The sequence below is a fragment of the Pleurodeles waltl genome, chromosome 4_1, assembly GCF_031143425.1.
Source record: "Pleurodeles waltl isolate 20211129_DDA chromosome 4_1, aPleWal1.hap1.20221129, whole genome shotgun sequence".
NCBI classification, from domain to species: domain Eukaryota; kingdom Metazoa; phylum Chordata; class Amphibia; order Caudata; family Salamandridae; genus Pleurodeles; species Pleurodeles waltl.
Window position 1 is genome coordinate 483,681,964 of NC_090442.1, and position 21,803 is coordinate 483,703,766.

Here is a 21,803-nt window from a genome sequence, read left to right on the forward strand (position 1 = left end):
ATGGGACAACACACAGAAGCAGCTTTCCATAAATCACTTAGAACTGCTAGCAGTCTCCCTAGCACTAAGAGCCTTTCAACCTCTTCTTGCTCACAAACACATTCTTGTCAGAACAGACAATATGACAACAATGTACTACTTAAACAAACACGGAGGAACCCACTCATCACAACTTTGCCTTCTAGCCCAAAAAATATAGCACTGGGCAATTCACAACATTCACCTGGTAGCTCAATACATTCCAGGGATTCACAATGAGTTAGCAGACAACCTCAGTCGAGATCACCAACAAACTCACGAGTAGGAAATTCACCCCCAAGTACTTCACAAATACTTTCGTCAGTGGGGGACACCAAACATAGATCTGTTCGGCACCAACCACAATGCAAAATGCCAAAACTTCACGTCCAGGTACCCACACCCTCAGTCCAAGGGCAATGCTCTTTGGATCAGCTGGTCAGGGATATTTGCTTACGCTTTTCCCCCCTCTCCCGCTCATTCCATTTTTGGTCAACAAACTGCGTCAAAACAAACTCATACTTATAGCACCTGTCAATAGTACCACACGTCAAACTCCCAAACAGGCCAGACCTGCTGACACAGAACAAACCACAGATCAGACACCCCAATCCAGCGATGCTCAATCTAGCAATATGGCTCCTGAAGTCCTAGAGTTCGGACACTTAGACCTTACACAGGAATGTGTGGAGGTCATAAAACAAGCTAGGAAACCTACCACTAGACATTGGTTTGGTTATCTAAATCTTCCACCAGAGTGTATGAAGTCATTAAACAGGCAAGAAAGCCTACCACCAGGCAGTGTTATGCTAACAAATGGAAAAGATTTGTTTTCTACTGCCAAGCAAAACACAACGCCTTTAGATGCGTCCATACAAGACATCGTAGGTTATTTACTCCACCTACAAAAAGCAAATCTAGCTTTTTCGTCCATCAAAATACATCTCACAGCAATTTCTGCTTATTTGCAAAATAAACAGACCAAATCCCTATTTAGGGTACCAGTCATTAAAGCTTTCATGGAGGGTCTAAAACGAATCATACCTCCAAGAACGCCACCAGTACCCTCATGGAATCTTACCATTGTACTTACACGACTCATGGGTCCACCATTTGAACCCATGCACTCTTTTCAGCTTCAATTCCTAACTTGGAAAGTAGCATTTCTAGTGGCAGTCACTTCATTACAAAGAGTTAGTGAGATACAAGCATTCACTATTGAACAATCCTTTATACAAGTACACAAACATAAGGTTGTACTCCGCACAAACCTACATTTCTACCAAAAGTCATCTCACCGTTTCATTTAAACCAAACAGTGGAACTCCCAGTCTTCTTCCCACAGCCAAATTCAGTGGCAGAAAGAGCACTGCATGCATTAGATATTAAAAGAGCTCTAATGTATTACATCGACAGAACAAAATCATTTCGTAAAACTAAACAGTTGTTCGTCGCATTCCAAAAACCCCATACTGGTAATCCAATATCAAAACAAGGCATAGCCAGGTGGATAGTTAAATGTATACAAACTTGTTACATAAAAGCTAAAAGACAACTGCTAATTACGCCAAAGGCGCACTCCACTAGGAAAAAAGGAACAACAATGGCATTTCTAGGAAACATACCAATGACAGAAATTTGCAAGGCAGCCACTTGGTCGACACCGCATACATTTACCAAGCATTACTGTGTAGATGTGTTAGCAACACAACAAGCCACAGTAGGACAGGCTGTACTGAGAACATTATTTCAGACAACTTCAACTCCTACAGGTTGACCACTGCTTAGGGGAGGATTACTGCTTTGTAGTCTATGCATAGCATGTGTATCTGCAGCTACACATGCTAATGAATGGAAAATTTCACTTACCCAGTGTACATCTGTTCGTGGCATGTTCCGCTGCAGATTCACATGCGCCCTCCCTCCTCCCCGGAAGCCTGTAGCTATTTAAGTTATATTTAAAATTTGTACATATGTATATACATCTCTATTCCATTGCATGGACATTTCTTTCTTTACACTCTCACTCCTACCTTACTCTCTGCGGGGAAAACAATCTAAGATGGAGTCGATGCCCATGCGCAATGGAGCCGAAAAGGAGGAGTCACTCTGTCCCGTGACTCGAAAGGACTTCTTCGAAGAAAAACAACTTGTAACACTCCGAGCCCAACACTAGATGGCAGGACCTGTGCATAGCATGTGAATCTGCAGCGGAACATGCCACGAACAGATGTACACTGGGTAAGTGACATTTTCCATATATATGTTCGATGGCATGTGTAGCTGCAGATACACATGCTGTGCATTATCATGTCATCTAGTGTTGGGCTCGGAGTGTTACAAGTTGATTTTCTTCGAAGAAGTCTTTTCGAGTCACGAGACCGAGGGACTCCTCCCTTTCGGCTCCATTGCGCATGGGCGTCGACTCCATCTTAGATTGGTTTTTTTCTGCCATCGGGTTCGGACGTGTTCCTCTTCGCTCCGTGTTTCAGTTCGGAAAAGTTAGTTTACAATCAGAAAATTAGACGGTATTGTTTCCGCTTCTGCCCCAAATGCCACGCTAAGTATCCTTATGCAGACCAACATTTGGTCTGTAATCTGTGTTTGTCCCCCGAACACAAAGAGGATACGTGCGAGGCCTGTCTGGCTTTTTGGTCGAAGAAGATGCTGCGGGACCGGAGAGCTCGAAGACTTCAAATGGCGTAGACACCGGCCGGAAAACCCGACATTGAAGAAGAGGAGACATTCTCCATTCCAGATTCGGACTCGGACGAGCCCGAGAGTGAGCAGCCGACGAGGCAACAAACAGTGAGTAAACCAGCCCCGGCAAAAACTCACTCGAAAATCATGAAGGCCCAGGGGACGCCACCGCCGACAGGCCATGGCTTTACCCGAAAGCACGGTGACCAAGCATCGGCACCGAAAAAGGGCTCACAGCAGCCGAAGACATCCGACTCCGGTCTAGATACCGGCTCAGATTATACTCCGCACCGAGATACCGGCTCCGAGCAGATCCGGCACCGAGAAATCGGTACCCCAAAAGCCAAAAAGGTTTCTTCGGAGCAGAAAAAGACTACAGAAAAAGTTTGTGCCGAAACAAAGCTCCTATACGGACGAACAGGGCCTTTCCTCACAATTACAAGGCCACAGGTTTGAACAAGAACTGGGGATGGGAGAGCCAGACCATACACAGAGGAGGCTCCATATACAGAAGGACACTGGGAAAATAAGTACACTTCCCCCCCATTAAGATGAAGTGGAAGCTCTCATTCCACGAGGCGGAAATGCAGCCAAAAGCAAAAGTACCTAAAGAAAAAACAACAAGAAAAAACACCACCACAGTTTTCTCCACAGCCATCGCCACCGGCCTCACCACATCTGTCCCCAGTAGCAACACCACCAATGGTGCAGTCACCAACGCACACAGGGATAAGCCAAGATGACCCAGATGCATGGGATTTGTACGATGCACCAGTCTCTTATAATAGTCCAGACTGCTACCCGGCAAGGCCATCACCGCCAGAGGACAGTACTGCTTATATGCAGGTTGTTTCCAGGGCAGCTACTTTCCATAATGTAGCATTTCATTCGGAACCTATAGAAGATGACGTTTTGTTCAATACCCTGTCATCAACACATAGCCAATACCAAAGCTTGCCAGTGTTACCAGGCATGTTAAAACACGCCAAACAGGTGTTTCAAGACCCAGTCAAGAGTAGAGCCATAACACCTAGGGTGGAAAAGAAATATAAACCTCCCCCTACGGACCCTGTATACATTACGCAACAGCTGACTTCTGATTCAGTGGTAGTGAGAGCATCCCAGAAAAGGACAAACTAGCAAACTTCTGGGGACGCACCACCACCCGACAAAGAAAGTCGGAAATTCAATGCTGCAGGCAAAAGGGTGGCAGCACAAGCAGCCAATCAATGGCGAATTGCCAATTCGCCGGCCCTATTGACAAGATACGACAGGGCGCATTGGGACGAAATGCAACATTTCATTGAACACCTTCCCAAAGAGTTCCAAAAGCGTGCCCAACAGGTTGTAGAGGAGGGCCAACCCATCTCCAACAATCAAATAAGGTTGGCTATGGACGCAGCAGACACGGCGGCCAGAACAGTAAACACGGCGGTCACAATTCTGAGACACGCATGGCTACGTACCTCCAGATTTAAGCCAGAGATCCAGCAGGCTGTGCTAAATATGTCATTCAACGGACAACAATTGTTTGGGCCGGAAGTGGATACAGCAATAGACAAACTAAAGAAAGACACTGACACGGCCAAAGCCATGGGCGCGCTCTACTCCCCACAGAGCAGAGGCATTTTTAAGAAGCCACACTTTAGAGGGGGGTTTCGAGCCCAAAGCACAGAACCCTCTACCTCACAGGCCAGACCCACATATCAGGGCCAATACCAAAGAGGAGGCTTCAGGGGACAATCTAGAGGTGGACAGTTCCCTAAAACAAGAGGAAAATTCCAAAGCCCAAAAACCCCACAAACTAAACAGTGACTCCAACGTCACAAACCCCCAACACACAACACCAGTGGGGGGGAGACTCACAGATTATTACCAAAATTGGAAATACATAACTACAGACTCGTGGGTCCTAGCCATTATCCAACATGGTTATTGCATAGAATTCCTACAAATACCACCAAAGGTGCCTCCAAGAGCACACAACATGTCAAAACAACACTTAGATCTGTTGCAACTAGAAGTCCAAGCGTTGTTACAAAAAGAAGCAATAGAACTAGCACCCAATCATCAAAAAGGAACAGGTGTTTACTCCCTGTATTTCCTAATTCCAAAAAAGGACAAAACACTGAGACCCATATTAGACCTCAGAACACTAAATCTTTACATCAAATCAGATCACTTTCACATGGTGACACTTCAAGACGTGATTCCCTTGCTCAAACAACAGGACTACATGTCAACATTAGAGCTCAAGGATGCTTACTTCCACATACCCATACATCCTTCCCACAGGAAATACTTACAGTTTGTAATCCAAAGCGTGCATTACCAATTCAAAGTGTTACCGTTCGGGATAACAACAGCACCAAGGGTATTCACAAAATGCCTTGCGGTAGTAGCTGCTCATATCAGGAGGCAGCACATACACGTATTCCCTTACTTGGAAGATTGGTTAATAAAAACCAGCACTCAGCAACAGTGTTTTCAACACACAAAATAAGTCATAGAAACCCTTCACAAGCTAGGGTTCTCTATAAACTATCAAAAATCACATCTACAACCGTGTCAAATACAACAATACTTAAGAGCAACAATCAACACACAAAAAGGGATTGCCACTCCAAGTCCACAAAGGGTACAAGCATTCCAAGATGTAATACTAAACATGCACCCAAACCAACACTATCAAGTAAGGTTTGTGATGAAACTTCTAGGCATGATATCTTCATGCATAGCCATTGTCCCAAACGTGAGACTACACATGCGGCCCTTACAACAGTGCCTAGCAAAACAATGGACACAAGCACAGGGTCAACTTCAAGATCTAGTGTTGATAGACCGCCAAACACACTCCTCGCTTCAATGGTGGAATCCTATAAATTTAAACCAAGGGCAGCTATTCCAAGACCCTGCTCCTCAATACGTGATCACAACAGATGCTTCCATGGTAGGGTGGGGAGCACACCTCAACCAACACAGCATACGGGGACAATGGGACGCTCAACAAAGTCAACTTCATATAAATCATCTAGAACTTCTAGCAGTATTTCTAGCATGGAAAGCAATTCAACCGTTAATAGCCCACAAACACATTCTTGTCAAAACAGAAAACATGACAACAATGTATTACCTAAACAAACCGGGAGGGACACACTCTACACAGCTGTGTCTCTTAGCACAAAAGATTTGGCATTGAGCGGTTCACAATCACATTCGCCTAATAGCACAATACATCCCAGGAATTCAAAACCAGTTAGCCGACAATCTCAGTCGAGATCACCAACAAACCCACGAATGGGAAATTCACCCCCAGATACTACAAACTTACTTTCAAAGCTGGAGAACACCACGAATAGACCTATTCGCAACAAAAGAAAACACAAAATGCCAAAACTTCGCGTCCAGGTATCCGCACCCTCACTTCAAGGGCAATGCATTATGGATGAGTTGGTCAGGGATATTTGCTTACGCTTTTCCCCCTCTCCCACTCCTTCCGTATCTAGTAAACAAATTGAGTCAAAACAAACTAATACTAATAGCACCAACTTGGGCTCGCCAGCCATGGTACACAACACTACTAGATCTGTCAGTAGTACCTCATATCAAACTACCAAACAAACCAGATCTGTTAACTCAGCACAAACAACAGATCAGACACCCAAATCCAGCATCGCTGAATCTAGCAATTTGGCTTCTGAAATCTTAGAATTTGGACATGTAGACCTTACACAAGAATGTATGGAGGTCATTAAACAAGCAAGAAAACCTACTACAAGACATTGTTACGCAAATACATGGAAAAGATTTGTTTGTTACTGCCATAATAATCAAATTCAACCACTACATGTGTCCGCAAAAAACATTGTAAGTTACCTATTACACTTACAAAAATCTAATCTAGCTTTTTCGTCCATTAAAATACATCTCACTGCAATATCTGCCTACCTGCAGATTACACATTCAACATCACTCTTTAGAATCCCAGTCATCAAAGCATTTATGGAGGGTCTAAAGAGAATCATACCCCCAAGAACACCACCAGTTCCCTCATGGAACCTCAATATTGTACTAACACGACTCATGGGTCCACCATTTGAACCCATGCACTCTTGTGAAATGCAATACTTAACCTGGAAAGTAGCCTTTCTAATAGCTATCACATTTCTTAGAAGAGTAAGTGAAATACAAGCGTTTACTATACAAGAACCCTTTATACAAATACACAAACATAAAGTAGTTCTACGCACAAATCCAAAATTTTTACCAAAAGTTATATCACCGTTCCACCTAAACCAAACAGTGGAACTCCCAGTCTTTTTTTCCACAGCCAGACTCAGTAGCTGAAAGAGCCTTACATACATTAAACATTAAAAGAGCACTAATGTGTTACATTGATAGAACAAAACAATTTCGCAAGACAAAACAATTGTTTGTAGCCTTCCAAAAACCTCATACAGGAAATCCAATATCCAAACAAGGCATTGCCAGATGGATAGTGAAATGTATTCAAGCCTGCTATATTAAAGCAAAGAGAGAACTGCCTATTACCCCAAAGGCACACTCCACTAGAAAGAAAGGTGCCACAATGGCCTTTCTAGGAAATATACCTATGACAGAAATATGTAAGGCAGCCACATGGTCTATGTCTCATACATTCACAAAACACTACTGTGTAGATGTGTTAACAACACAACAAGCCACAGTAGGACAGGCAGTATTACAAACAACTTCAACTCCTACAGGCTGAACCACCGCTTTTGGGGAGATAACTGCTTACTAGTCTATGCACAGCATGTGTATCTGCAGCTACACATGCCATCGAACGGAAAATGTCACTTACCCAGTGTACATCTGTTTGTGGCATTAGTCGCTGCAGATTCACTGGAGCCGTTTAGAAGTTGATCTTGAACATTTGTAAATTTGTAAATATATCACTTTAAACTACATTATGTACATGCGTATTCACTCCATTGCATGGGCACTATTACTATAATCAGGGATGTGGAATCCTATCACCCGACACCCGGGACATCTTGTTTGGGGTCAAGGGCAACAAGTTTTTATGTTTACTTTGTCCTTGGGACAAGTAGGCCCAACCCTCTGCAGCACAAACCCTTTGGCTGTCTGTTTACAGAGAGTGGAACTCTCTGCAGTTGAGGTAATGTGTTTCCAAAAGATAATACTGTTCGAACTTGTATTTATGGTTCATTATTTGAAAGTCTTCATTATTAGGGTGAGTGCTGTAAATAAATGTTTTAAGGTCATACTTCACTACTGACGTTGGTTCCAGTACAAAAAAAAAAAACGTGTATACACATGTTTGAAACTATGAGGCTATGTATAATGCTCCCAGAATGCTCTCTGATTAGATGCAAATGAAGTGTCATTTAGTAAAATGTGTTGATGCATGCTAGTCTTTCCCAAAAATATTTCTAATGGAAAATCAGTGTAACCATTTTCAACACGAATATGGGAAGCATGAAAATAAACAACCACTGACAAAGCCAACTGATCTGACATATTTTTAGAAGTCTTTTAGTTTCATCAATGCGTGTCTTGTTTTGACATGGCTTTTGTAACACTTTATTGTTGTGGGAGCTACCAGGCCCTCAATATTGTAACAAACACTGGAAAAAAAAAAAAAAAAAAGTTTTTGAACTCTAAAAGCCCACATTGCCACCAGTGGCATAACAAAAGCCCCGTAGCCGCCCTCCAGGGGGCCCCTTCAGCACAGCACCTGCCCTGAGTGAGTCTGGAGAGGGGTCTCCTCCATGTTCTTTGCAAAGGGGCACCCTCCAGTTTCGTTACGTCACTGATTGCCACTGTAGTTCCTGACACTGAACAAAACTACTTTGTGTGCCAATATGCTCCTTGTGGAAGAGCAGAATGCGATCACTCACAGTAAAGCTAGCCGAAAGAGAGAGAAATAGAAGTTTAATAAAAACAAAATGTCTTTGTTAACACCAGACCTAATTAGGGACCAAGACCCACATGTAGGTAGCTTTTTGCATGTCCCAAACAGTGACTTTTGCTGTTTGCGGCGTGCAAAAAGCACATTGCGATGCACAAACCCAGTTTTGCGATTCAGTAACCGGGAATGCAAACAAGGTAACACACCCCCTGCCATCCCCCCCTACCGCCCTCCCCCACCCACCCCTAGGTAAGTAAACTGTGTAGAGGAGTGCCGGGGGTATCAGAAAACCACAAAGGTAAGTAACAAAGTACCCCCCAGCGACCAGGAATGCAAGAGTAAAACACTGGATTTTCCCCAAACCACCCAAAAGGAGGAAAAGGAGAAAAATAAGACACCCAGAGAAGACTGCAAGAAAACCAGTGTTGGATTCCTGAAGAAAGAAAACATGTGGAGAGAGGGAACCAAGTCCAAGAGTCACAGTGGAGTCCACAGGAGCAGAAGCAGCACCCACAGGAGTCCCACAGGACTGGGACACAGGAGTCTCAGAAGGAGGCCATGCAGCACTACAGAAGAGGCTCCCACGCTGCAGGAGAACCATGCAGTAAGCTGTGCTTTGCAGAATGGAGTTCTGGGGAGTGGAGCTACACGTCGCCTGAAGATTCCTTGTCGGAGATGCGAACAAGCCTTGGCAGCTATAAGAGACGCGGTGCATAGGGGTACTGTCTTGCGTGGGGATGCTTAACCAGGTAAGCACCTATCAGTAGGGGGCTTTGATGTCACCCGCCTGGCCTGGCCATTCAGATGCTCCCAGAGTTGCCTGCCAACCTTAGAAACAAGAGGGCAGAACCCAGGGACACTCTGGAGGAGCTTTGGGCACCACCCCTGGGGTGGTGTTGAACAGGGGCGTGGTCACTCCCCTTTCCATTGTCCCTGAACTGTTGTGGACTGGTTCATGCACGAAGGGCACCAAATGTGCCCTTCAAAGCGAACCAGCGGGTTGGGGAGGCTACCTCTCTCAAGCAAGTCACCCCTGTTTCCAAGGGGCGAGGGTGTTGCCTCCCTCTTCTAAAGACAATTCTTTGTTCTGTCTTCCTGGGCTCGATCAGAGCCAGCAGCAGGAGGGCAGAAACCTGTCTGAGGGGTGGCAGCAGCTGGGCTGCCCAAAAAACTCTAGGACTGGTGGTAGCAATGCTGGGGGTCCTCTAAGAAGCCCCCTGAGTGTATGGAATCATACTTCCAATACTTGGAACAGTATTGGGGTATGATTCCGACACGTTTGATACCAAACATTCCCAGGTTCGGAGTTACCATTATGTAGCTGGACATAGGTAGTGACCTATGTCCATTACTCATGTAAAATGGCGTCCCCCACACTCACAAAGTCCAGGAAAATGGATCTGGAGTTTGTGGGGGCTCCTCTGATAGTGCAGGGGTGCCCTCACACACAGGTACCTGCACCCTGAGAGGGCCTACCATAGGGGTGACTTATAGTGACCTAGTGTAGTGACCTGTAGTAAAAACGGTAGCATGCACCCGTTTCATGCAGGCTACAATGGCAGGCCTGCAGAACCCCTTGCATGGGCTCCCTATGGGTGGCAGAATAACTGCTGCAGTACTTCAGGATCCCCTGGAACCCCAATGCCCTGGGTACCTTAGTACCGTATACTAGGGACTTAGATGGGGGGGACCAGTATGCCAATTGTGGGAAGAAAGGTAAGTAGCAACCAAATTTAGAGGAGTGTGCATAATCACTGGGGCCCTGGGTAGCAGGATCCCAGTGAACACACTGACAACAGGCAGAAAATGGGGGTAACCATGCCAAGAAAGGGGGCATTTTCCTACAACAGCCTGCTCCCCTTATGTGTATGAAAGTGGAAATATTGCAGTATGAATCTTTTTCTGGATTCACATGCTGTGCATCATTCAGCCACCTACTGGTTGGTTCCGGAATTGTATTTTTTTTTCTTTTCTTTTGAGCGTCATCGACCTTCATTTGGTGTCTGTTCCGTCCCCTGCATTACGTCAGGCTGCGCTCCTGAAGTTCCTGTGCGTGGTAGCCATCTTGAAATTCTTTTTTCTGTAGTTGGGTCTGGAAGCTAGGGCGGAGCTGAAAAGTTTTTTAGAGACAATTCTGAAAACATAAAGAAAAATTAGAACGTTTTTTTCCCGGGAAGGTAACTCTGAAATCAACAGCAGCCGGGCCAGGGAGAGAGCCGAACATATCACCCAGCAAGGGACGCTAATGAAATCCATGGAGCAGGAGAATTAAGCAAGGAAGAGGGTGTTGGGAGCGATGGATGGAAAGCACCCCATTTAAATTCTTCCCGAACTGCCACCATAAATTTACCCAACGTGACCCACACGAAGTCTGCAACCTCTGCCTCCCAAGAGATCACAGACGAGGGCTGCGCAAGGCCTGTGCCTCATTTGTCCCCAAAACCCTCAGAACAACCTGAAAGCAGAGGGAGGAACACCACACAATGATGTGGAGCCAAAAACATTAGGAGTGGCTGAAGCAACTAGGTCTGTCTAGCTACGACGAGAAAGTGGGAGGGGCAGATCTGACACTTTGGGGGTGAGATGTCGAATTCCTTGAGGGGGACCCAGAGAAAAAATGCACTTAGGAGAAGATGACAAAGGACGTCGAAAAGAGACGCAAAAAAGTAAAGCCACTGAAAGAATCGGAGGAGAAAATCCCCCAGAAAAAATACCTCAAGGCAGTCCCGATGTCCGAGAAAACGACGATCGAGGGCCAGCCACACTCGAGAACCCCAAGGATCCTGGACCAGGGATACAGAAGAGGGCCAGACATGGAAACAGGCGAAATCCACCCTTGGGGAAAGAAACCCCTTGAAGCCGTTGGGGGAATGTAGGAAGTTGGCTCTGTATATACTATCTCAAAGTAAGAGATAGTGTGCACAGAGTGCAAGGGTTCCCCTTAGAGGTAAGATGGTGGCAAAATTAGATAATTATAACGCTCTATTTTGTGGCAGTGTGGTTGAGCAGTAGGCTTATCAGAGGGTAGTGTTATGCATTTGTTGTACACACAGGCAATAAATGAGGCACACACACTCAGACTTAACTCCAGGCCAATAGTTTTTATATAGAAAAATAACTTTTTTTATTTATTTTTAGAACCACAAGTTCAAGATTTGAAGTAAATACATAAAATGCAAGGTACTCCACACAGGTAAGTTAGGCACTTTGAATTAGAGCAAAAACACATACAGTTTTTGTTAAAATGGCAATAAGCTATTTTAAAAGTAGACAGTGCAAAAATCAACAGTTCCCGAGGGAGGTAAGTATTGGTTAGATTGTGAGGTAAGTAAGACACTTACAAGTCACAGTTCCTGGGCATAGGCAGCCCACCGTTGGGGGTTCAAGGCAACCCCAAAGTTACCACACCAGCAGCTCAGGGCCGGTCAGGTGCAGAGGTCAAAGAGTTGCCCAAAACACATAGGCGCCTATGGAGAACAGTGATGCTCTTGTTCCAGTCTGCCAGCAGGTAAGTACCCGCGTCCTCGGGGGCAGACCAGGGGTGTTTTGTAGAGCACTGGGTGGGGGGAGAACACAAGTAGGCACACAAAACACACCCTCAGCGGCACAGGGGCCACCCGGTGCAGTGTGCGAAACAGGTGTTGGGTTTTGTTTTGGATTCAATGGAGGGACCCGGGGGTCACTCTAGCGGTGCAGGCAGGGCACAGAGGGGGCTTCTCGGGCCAGCCACTGACTAGGCTAGGCAGAGGGTCGCCTGAGGGGTCACTCCTGCACTGAGATTATGTTCCTTCTGGTCCTGGGGCTGCGGGTGCAGTGCTTGGTCCAGCCGTCAGGTCCTTTGTTACAGGCAGTCGCGGTCAGGGTGAGCCTCTGGATTCTCTCTGCATGCGTAGCTGTGGGGGTCCAGGGCGGTCGTCTCGGACTACTCACGGGGTCGCAGTCGCCTGGGAGTACCCCCTGTGGTGTTGGTTCTCTGGATCTCGAGCTGGGGCTGTCGTGTGCAGAGGGTGAAGTCTCACGCTTCCGGCGGGAAGAGTGAAGTCCTTAGAAGTTGCAGAAAGTTGCAATATTGTTGCTTTTTGTTGAGCAGAGCCGCTGCTCACGGGAGTTTCTTGGTCCTTAGGTTCAGGGCAGTCCTCTGAGGCTTCAGAGGTCGCTGGACCCTGTTGGATGCGTTGCTGTTGCAGGTTTTCCTGTCAGGAGACAGGCCGGTAGGGCTGGTGCCAAAGCAGTTGTCACCTCAGGGCTTTCAGGTATGCAGTCCTTCTTCTTAGTTCAAGTTGCAGGAATCTGATTTCCTGGGTTCTTGGGTGCCCCTAAATACTAAATTTAGGGGTGTGTTTAGGTCTGGGAGGGCAGTAGCCAATGGCTACTGTCCTGGAGGGTAGCTACACCCTCTTTGTGCTTCCTCCCTGAGGGGTCGGGGTCACATCCCTAATTCTATAGGGGGAATCCTCCAAAACTAAGATGGAGGATTACTAAAGGCAGGGGTCACCTCAGCTCAGGGCACCTTAGGGGCTGACCTGACTGGTGGGTGACTCCTTGTTTTTCTCATTAACTCCTCCAGCCTTGCCGCCAAAAGTGGGGGCAGTGGCTGGAGGGGTGGGCATCTCCAATAGCTGTGATGCCCTGGGGTGCTGTAACAAAAGGCATGAGGCTTTGAGGCTCACTGCCAGGTTACAGTTCCTGCATGGGGAGGTGAGAAGCATCTCCACCCAGTGCAGGGTTTGATTCTGTCCTCAGAGAGGACAAAGGCTCTCACCACAGGGGGGCAGAAACGTGTCTCAAGTGGCAGGCTGGCTCAGACCAGTCAGTCCTGAAGTATTGGGTAAAATACAGGGGGCATCTTCTAAGATGCCCTCTGTGTGCATTTTGTAATAAATCCAACACTGGCATCAGTATGGGTTTATTATTCTGAGAAGTTTGATACCAAACTTCCCAGTATTCAGTGTAGCCATGATGGAGCTGTGGAGTTTGTTTTTGCAAACTCCCTGATCATATACTTAATATGGCTACACTGTACTTACAATGTCTTAGAATGGACTTAGACACTGTAGGGGCATATTCCTCATGCAGCTATGCCCTCACCTGTGGTATAGTGCACCCTGCCTTAGGGCTGTAAGGCCTGCTAGAGGGGTGACCTACCTATGCCAGAGGCAGTATTTTGTGGGCATGGCATCCTGAGGGGAATTCCATGTCGACTTTGCCTTTTTCTCCCCACCAACACATACAATCTGCAATGGCAGTGTGCATGTGTTAGGTGAAGGGTCCCTTAGGGTGGCACAACACATGTTGCAGCCCTTAGGGACCTTCCCTGGTCACAGGGCCCTTGGTACCACTGGTACCTTTCACAAGGGATGTATCTGTGTGCCAGGGGTGTGCCAATTGTGGAAACAATTGTACATTTTTAGTGAAAGAACACTGGTGCTGGGGCCTGGTTAGCAGGGTCCCAGCACACTTCAGTCAAGTCAGCATCAATATCACGCAAAACGTCAGGGGGGTGGTAACTGCAACAGGGAGCCATTGTCCTACAGGGAACATACGCTGAATAAAACAACCTTCGACAAAACAGGACGTCGAAAAGGCATAGGAAGTGGAAAAAAAGAGGTGTTGTCTGGAGGCTTAAATGGCAGCACTCCTGCAAAAAAAGAAGTTCGACGCACTAAAACAATTTCACCTAATCCCTCGACAGACTCTGTGGGCGCAGAAGAGGAGGAGATCGCCCTTCAAGCCCCAGCAACCTCGAACCAAACGAAGAAAAGATGGAAGAGGAGTTCTACGACTCTGAGCAGGAGGAAGCTATGGGGAGATTTGAGGACGATTGGAGTGTCCTCGAAACAGAGAGCCTAGAAGAGGAGGTCGACAACTACCCCTCAAAGCCTTCGCCTCCACCAACAGGCATCACATGCTTCAACAATCTGGTTAAGAGGGCAGCAGACACACATGGTGTACCTCTGGAAGAAGAGAAAGGGGACTCCTGCTTCCTACTGGAAACCTTCAAGCAAGGGGAATCTATTCCTACCCATGCTACCCAACCCTGGACCAGGGTAAGGAGGCCTTAAGGGAACCTGCGGCAGCCAATGGAGTTACAGCAAGGGTGGAAAAGAAGTACAAGCCCTCTCAAAAGGAACCCAATTAAATTCAGGGGAACACGGTTGTAAGGAAATGCCTCCTTGGCATGGTTACCCCCTGACTTTTTGCCTTTGCTGATGCTATGTTTTGATTTGAAAGTGTGCTGAGGCCTGCTAGCCAGGCCCCAGCACCAGTGTTCTTTCCCTAACCTGTACTTTTGTTTACACAATTGGCACACCCTGGCATCCAGGTAAGTCCCTTGTAACTGGTACCCCTGGTACCAAGGGCCCTGATGCCAGGGAAGGTCTCTAAGGGCTGCAGCATGTCTTATGCCACCCTGGAGACCTCTCACTCAGCACAGACACACTGCTTGCCAGCTTGTGTGTGCTAGTGAGGACAAAACGAGTAAGTCGACATGGCACTCCCCTCAGGGTGCCATGCCAGCCTCTCACTGCCTATGCAGTATAGGTAAGACACCCCTCTAGCAGGCCTTACAGCCCTAAGGCAGGGTGCACTATACCATAGGTGAGGGTACCAGTGCATGAGCATGGTACCCCTACAGTGTCTAAACAAAACCTTAGACATTGTAAGTGCAGGGTAGCCATAAGAGTATATGGTCTGGGAGTTTGTCAAACACGAACTCCACAGCACCATAATGGCTACACTGAAAACTGGGAAGTTTGGTATCAAACTTCTCAGCACAATAAATGCACACTGATGCCAGTGTACATTTTATTGCAAAATACACCCCAGAGGGCACCTTAGAGGTGCCCCCTGAAACTTAACCGACTGTCTGTGTAGGCTGACTAGTTCCAGCAGCCTGCCACACTGGAGACATGTTGCTGGCCCCATGGGGAGAGTGCCTTTGTCACTCTGAGGCCAGTAACAAAGCCTGCACTGGGTGGAGATGCTAACACCTCCCCCAGGCAGGAGCTGTGACACCTGGCGGTGAGCCTCAAAGGCTCACCCCTTTTGTCACAGCCCAGCAGGGCACTCCAGCTTAGTGGAGTTGCCCGCCCCCTCCGGCCACGGCCCCCACTTTTGGCGGCAAGGCTGGAGGGAACAAAGAAAGCAACAAGGAGGAGTCACTGGCCAGTCAGGACAGCCCCTAAGGTGTCCTGAGCTGAGGTGACTCTAACTTTTAGAAATCCTCCATCTTGCAGATGGAGGATTCCCCCAATAGGGTTAGGATTGTGACCCCCTCCCCTTGGGAGGAGGCACAAAAAGGGTGTACCCACCCTCAGGGCTAGTAGCCATTGGCTACTAACCCCCCAGACCTAAACACGCCCTTAAATTTAGTATTTAAGGGCTACCCTGAACCCTAGAAAATTAGATTCCTGCAACAACAAGAAGGAGGACTGCCCAGCTGAAAACCCCTGCAGAGGAAGACCAGAAGACAACAACTGCCTTGGCTCCAGAAACTCACCGGCCTGTCTCCTGCCTTCCAAAGAACTCTGCTCCAGCGACGCCTTCCAAAGGGACCAGCGACCTCTGAATCCTCTGAGGACTGCCCGGCTTCGACGACGACAAGAAACTCCCGAGGACAGCGGACCTGCTCCAAAAAGACTGCAACTTTGTTTCAAGAGGCAGCTTTAAAGAACCCTGCAACTCCCCGCAAGAAGCGTGAGACTTGCAACACTGCACCCGGCGACCCCGACTCGGCTGGTGGAGAACCAACACCTCAGGGAGGACCCCCGGACTACTCTACGACTGTGAGTACCAAAACCTGTCCCCCCTGAGCCCCCACAGCGCCGCCTGCAGAGGGAATCCCGAGGCTTCCCCTGACCGCGACTCTCTGAAACCTAAGTCCCGACGCCTGGAAAAGACCCTGCACCCGCAGCCCCCAGGACCTGAAGGACCAGACTTTCACTGTAGGAGTGACCCCCAGGAGTCCCTCTCCCGTGTCCAAGTGGAGGTTTCCCCGAGGAAGCCCCCCCTTGCCTGCCTGCAGCGCTGAAGAGATCCCTTGATCTCTCATTGACTAACATTGCAAACCCGACGCTTGTTTCTACACTGCACCCGGCCGCCCCCGCGCTGCTGAGGGTGAAATTTCTGTGTGGGCTTGTGTCCCCCCCGGTGCCCTACAAAACCCCCCTGGTCTGCCCTCCGAAGACGCGGGTACTTACCTGCAAGCAGACCGGAACCGGGGCACCCCCTTCTCTCCATTGCAGCCTATGCGTTTTGGGCACCACTTTGAACTCTGCACCTGACCGGCCCTGAGCTGCTGGTGTGGTGACTTTGGGGTTGCTCTGAACCCCCAACGGTGGGCTACCTTGGACCAAGAACTGAACCCTGTAAGTGTCTTACTTACCTGGTAAAACTAACAAAAACTTACCTCCCCCAGGAACTGTGAAAATTGCACTGTGTCCACTTTTAAAACAGCTATTTGTGAATAACTTGAAAAGTATACATGCAATTGAAATGATTCAAAGTTCCTAATGTACTTACCTGCAATACCTTTCAAACAAGATATTACATGTTAAATTTGAACCTGTGGTTCTTAAAATAAACTAAGAAAATATATTTTTCTATAACAAAACCTATTGGCTGGATTTGTCTCTGAGTGTGTGTACCTCATTTATTGTCTATGTGTATGTACAACAAATGCTTAACACTACTCCTTGGATAAGCCTACTGCTCGACCACACTACCACAAAATAGAGCATTAGTATTATCTCTTTTTACCACTATTTTACCTCTAAGGGGAACCCTTGGACTCTGTGCATGCTATTCCTTACTTTGAAATAGCACATACAGAGCCAACTTCCTACACCAGCGACCTCTGAATCCTCAGAGGACTGCCCTGCTCTAGAAGGACCAAGAAACTCCCGAGAACAGCGGCCCTGTTCACCAAAGACTGCAACTTTGTTTCCAAAGAAGCAACTTCAAGACAACTGCGTTTCCCGCCAGAAGCGTGAGACTTGCAACTCTGCACCCGACGCCCCCGGCTCGCCTTGTGGAGAAACGACACTTCAGGGAGGACTCCCCGGTGACTACGAGACCGTGAGTAGCCAGAGTTGCTCCCCCCTGAGCTCCCACAGCGACGCCTGCAGAGGGAATCCCAAGGCTCCCCCTGACCGCGACGCCTCGAAAAGACTCTGCACCCGCAGCCCCCAGGACCTGAAAGATCGGAACTCCAGTGCAGGAGTGACCCCCAAGAGGCCCTCTCCCTTGCCCAGGTGGTGGCTACCCCGAGGAGCCCCCCCCTTGTCTGCCTGCATCGCTGAAGAGACCCCTTGGTCTCCCATTGATTTTCATTGGAAACCCGATGTGTGTTTGCACACTGCACCCGGCCGCCCCCGTGCTGCTGAGGGTGTACTTTCTGTGCTAACTTGTGTCCCCCCGGTGCCCTACAAAACCCCCCTGGTCTGCCCTCCGAAGACGCGGCTACTTACCTGCGAGCAGACTGGAACCGGGGCACCCCCTTCTCCATTGAAGCCTATGCGTTTTGGGCACCACTTTGAACTCTGCACCTGACTGGCCCTGAGCTGCTGGTGTGGTAACTTTGGGGTTGCTCTGAACCCCCAACGGTGGGCTACCTTGGACCCAAACTTGAACCCCGTAGGTGGTTTACTTACCTACAAAAACTAACAAATACTTACCTCCCCCAGGAACTGTTGAAAATTGCACTGTCTAGTTTTAAAATAGCTATATGTGATTTATTTGAAAAGTATATATGCTATTGTGATTATTCAAAGTTCCTAAAGTACTTACCTGCAATACCTTTCATTTGAAGTATTACATGTAAAACTTGAACCTGTGGTTCTTAAAATAAACTAAGAAAAGATATTTTTCTATACAAAAACCTATTGGCCTGGAATTGTCTGAGTGTGTGTTCCTCATTTATTGCCTGTGTGTGTACAACAAATGCTTAACACTACTCCTTTGATAAGCCTACTGCTCGACCACACTACCACAAAATAGAGCATTAGTATTATCTCTTTTTGCCACTATCTTACCTCTAAGGGGAACCCTTGGACTCTGTGCATACTATTCCTTACTTTGAAATAGTGCATACAGAGCCAACTTCCTACAACGGCAGACTCCATAATTGTCACAACGGTAAGAAGGAGGAGCAATGCACACTGCTCTACAAGTCCCCCTCCGGAAAGAGAAAGCAAAAGGCTGGAAATGGTGTTAAGGAAGATGGAAAGAGAAACGGCAGCACATTGGCGTAAAGCCAACTCCAACGTCCTCCTAAACAGATACGGCCAACAACAGCGGGGCGAAATTGAGGAACTCATAAAGGAACTCCCAGAAGGAGATAAGAAAAGGGCAAAGACGATTATACAGGAGGGAAAAACCATCACTAACGCAGGCATAAAATCAGCACTGGATGCCACCGACACAGCCAGCAGGCAAATGTGCACAGGGACAACACTCAGAAGGCACGCACGGCTGAAAATATCATGTTTCATAACAGAATTACAGGCCTTCCTAATGAACATGCATTTCACTGGAGAGGCCTTATTTAGCCATGAGGTGGACGACTCCTTTCAACAAATCAAAAAAGACAACAATACAGTCAAGGTGATGGGGGTACTACAATACAGAGGCAAGTTCAGGAGAGGGAGGACCATCAGAAGGCCCACAGGAAGAGGAGCCTTTACCTCTGGCCAACAGCAACTACAGCATGCAACCCAGGGGTGTACTCTACAGGGTGGCCAACAAAGCAGTTACCAGCAATGGCAACACCCTACGAGACAGCCCTTTTGCAGTAAAGGGAGAGCAAGGGCCCAACCCCCATATAAGAGGTGGAGCATCCTAGTGACTTACAAATACCCCCAAGCACTCAAACAACACCAGTTGGGGGCAGAATATCTGTGCCCACAACAGTGGGAGAAAATTACTACAGACAATTGGGTACTAAACGCTGCTGTATAGAACTCTCAAAACTACCACCACCAAAGCCACCATGGAATAAATGATATCAGAGAACAGAACTGGTACAACTAAAAGGAGAGGTGAAAGAACTTGCTAAAACAGGCAATAGAAAGAGTATAAAAAAAGAATTAAACAAGGGAAACTACTCACCCTACTTCTTGGTGCCAAAATAAGGCCTTACACTAAGACCGATCCTGGACCTCAGGTTCATAAACAAATGTATCCGCACTCAGCATTTCAAGATGACAAACTTACAGGAGGTAATACCACTTATGCAAAGACTACATGGCAACCATAGCTCTTCAGGATGCCTATCTGCACATACCAATAAACCAGGCACACAAGAAATACCTCAGATTCGCACTCGGAGTGCACTACCAATTCAAGGTCTTCCCCTTTGGAATAAAATCAGCACTAAGGGTTTTCACAAAATGCCTGGCAACAGTTGTGACATCCCTAAGAAGAAAGGGAATGCATGTGTACCCCTACCTCGACGACTGACTTATAAAGGTACATACAAAGGAGAAATGTCAATGAGACACCAAAACAGTTATCACAACCCACTAGTGCTAGGGATCAGTATAAGTCTCCAAAAATCATCACCAAAACCACAACAAGAAAAGGTCTTCCTAGGAGCCAGACTCAGTGTGAGGAAAGCACAGGCTTACCCTGTCCAGAAGAGGGTACAGGCAACCACAGAGCAAACTCACCTTTATCAGATGGGACGATCTCTGACAGTGAGGACAGTGTTGAAACTCATGGGCATTATTGGTAGCTTTCATTCTCTTCGTACCACATGCAAGACTACCCAAACGACCATTCCAAGAATGGCTAACCAATAATTGGTCACAAACCACAGAGTTGGGAGGATCTAGTGGTTGTAACAGAAAGAATACAAAAGGAAATGCAATGATGGGCATCCAAACACATAACCAAGGGAAGACCTTTCAAGACAACTCCCTCTGTGACCATCACAACTGATGCATCCCACAACTGGAGCACACACGGACAATTTAAGAATCCAAGGCCAATGGAACAAGACGGATGCGATAAAACACACCAGTTTTCTAGAACTGAAGACAGTGTTACTGGCCCTGAAAGCATTGCAAAGGCAAATATCAGGGGAAATGGTGCTGATGCAGACAATACACCACCAATGTTCTACCTGGACAAGCAAGGGGATACAAAATTGTTCACTCTAAGCAGGCTAACCCAAGAAATATGGAAGTGGGCAATATCTTGGGGGATCAACCTACAAACAAGCCACCTACCAGGAAAGAACAACATATAGGCAGACAGACTAAGCAAATGTGAAAATAGCACACATGAATGGGAGATAAAACAAAGGAACCTACAAAGAAATTTCAGGATTTAGGGCATACCAACAATCAACCTTTTTGCATCAGCAGAAAACAGAAAATGCCAACACTTTGCCTCCAGGTTTCCACACCACCAGTCAGAAAGGAATGCCCTGTCACTAAATCAGGGAGATTTGCTTAAGCCTTCCCCCGATTCCCCTAATACCAAAGGTACTGGAGAGGGCCAGGAGACCAGGAACAAACCTCATCCGTATAACCCCTCAATGGGCCAGACAAGCATGGTACTCGGATCTACCTGAACCGTCCAAGGGACAGAGGATAAAGATCAAAATGGCACGAGACTTAGTCACAACACAAAGGGGGCAAGTGTTCCACCTGGAACCAGCAACACTCAATCTAGCAGCATGGTGCCTGAATACATAGAATTTGGACACCTAAACCTACCACCCAGAATCATGGCGATGCTAAAGATAGGAAACCAACAACCGCTTTGCATCAAAATGGTCCAATTTCCTATGGTGCACAGGAAATAATAACCTAGAAACAATAATCTAGGCAGGAGGCAGTAATAACCTATCTCACACAGCTGCTAGACCGCAGAATCAACTACTCTTCTCTCAAGGTACACTTGGTGGCAGTCGTGGCCTACACCAGAGGAACATTATTTAAAAGTTTCTTTACAGCACCTGCTATGAAAAATTTTCCGGAAGGAGGCAACACAATTGCCCCTCCAAGAAGGGCACCAGCCCTGATGTGAAGCTTAAACACAAGTCATGACAAAACCATTCAAACCCATGCACAAGGCCGAACACGGGGTTACCACTCTAAAGACTGCCTTCCTAATAGCTAACATGTCGCTTCGGAGAGTACGCGCGATTCAAGCCCTAACAATACAA

At 47.2% G+C, this 21,803-nt stretch overlaps 1 protein-coding gene across 2 annotated transcripts in view; it reads left to right on the forward strand.

The window, feature by feature from the left end:
* Window positions 1-21,803, forward strand: part of PPP1R12A (protein phosphatase 1 regulatory subunit 12A) — a 1,050,482-nt gene that overhangs the window by 349,035 nt on the left and 679,644 nt on the right. The window lies entirely within an intron of this gene.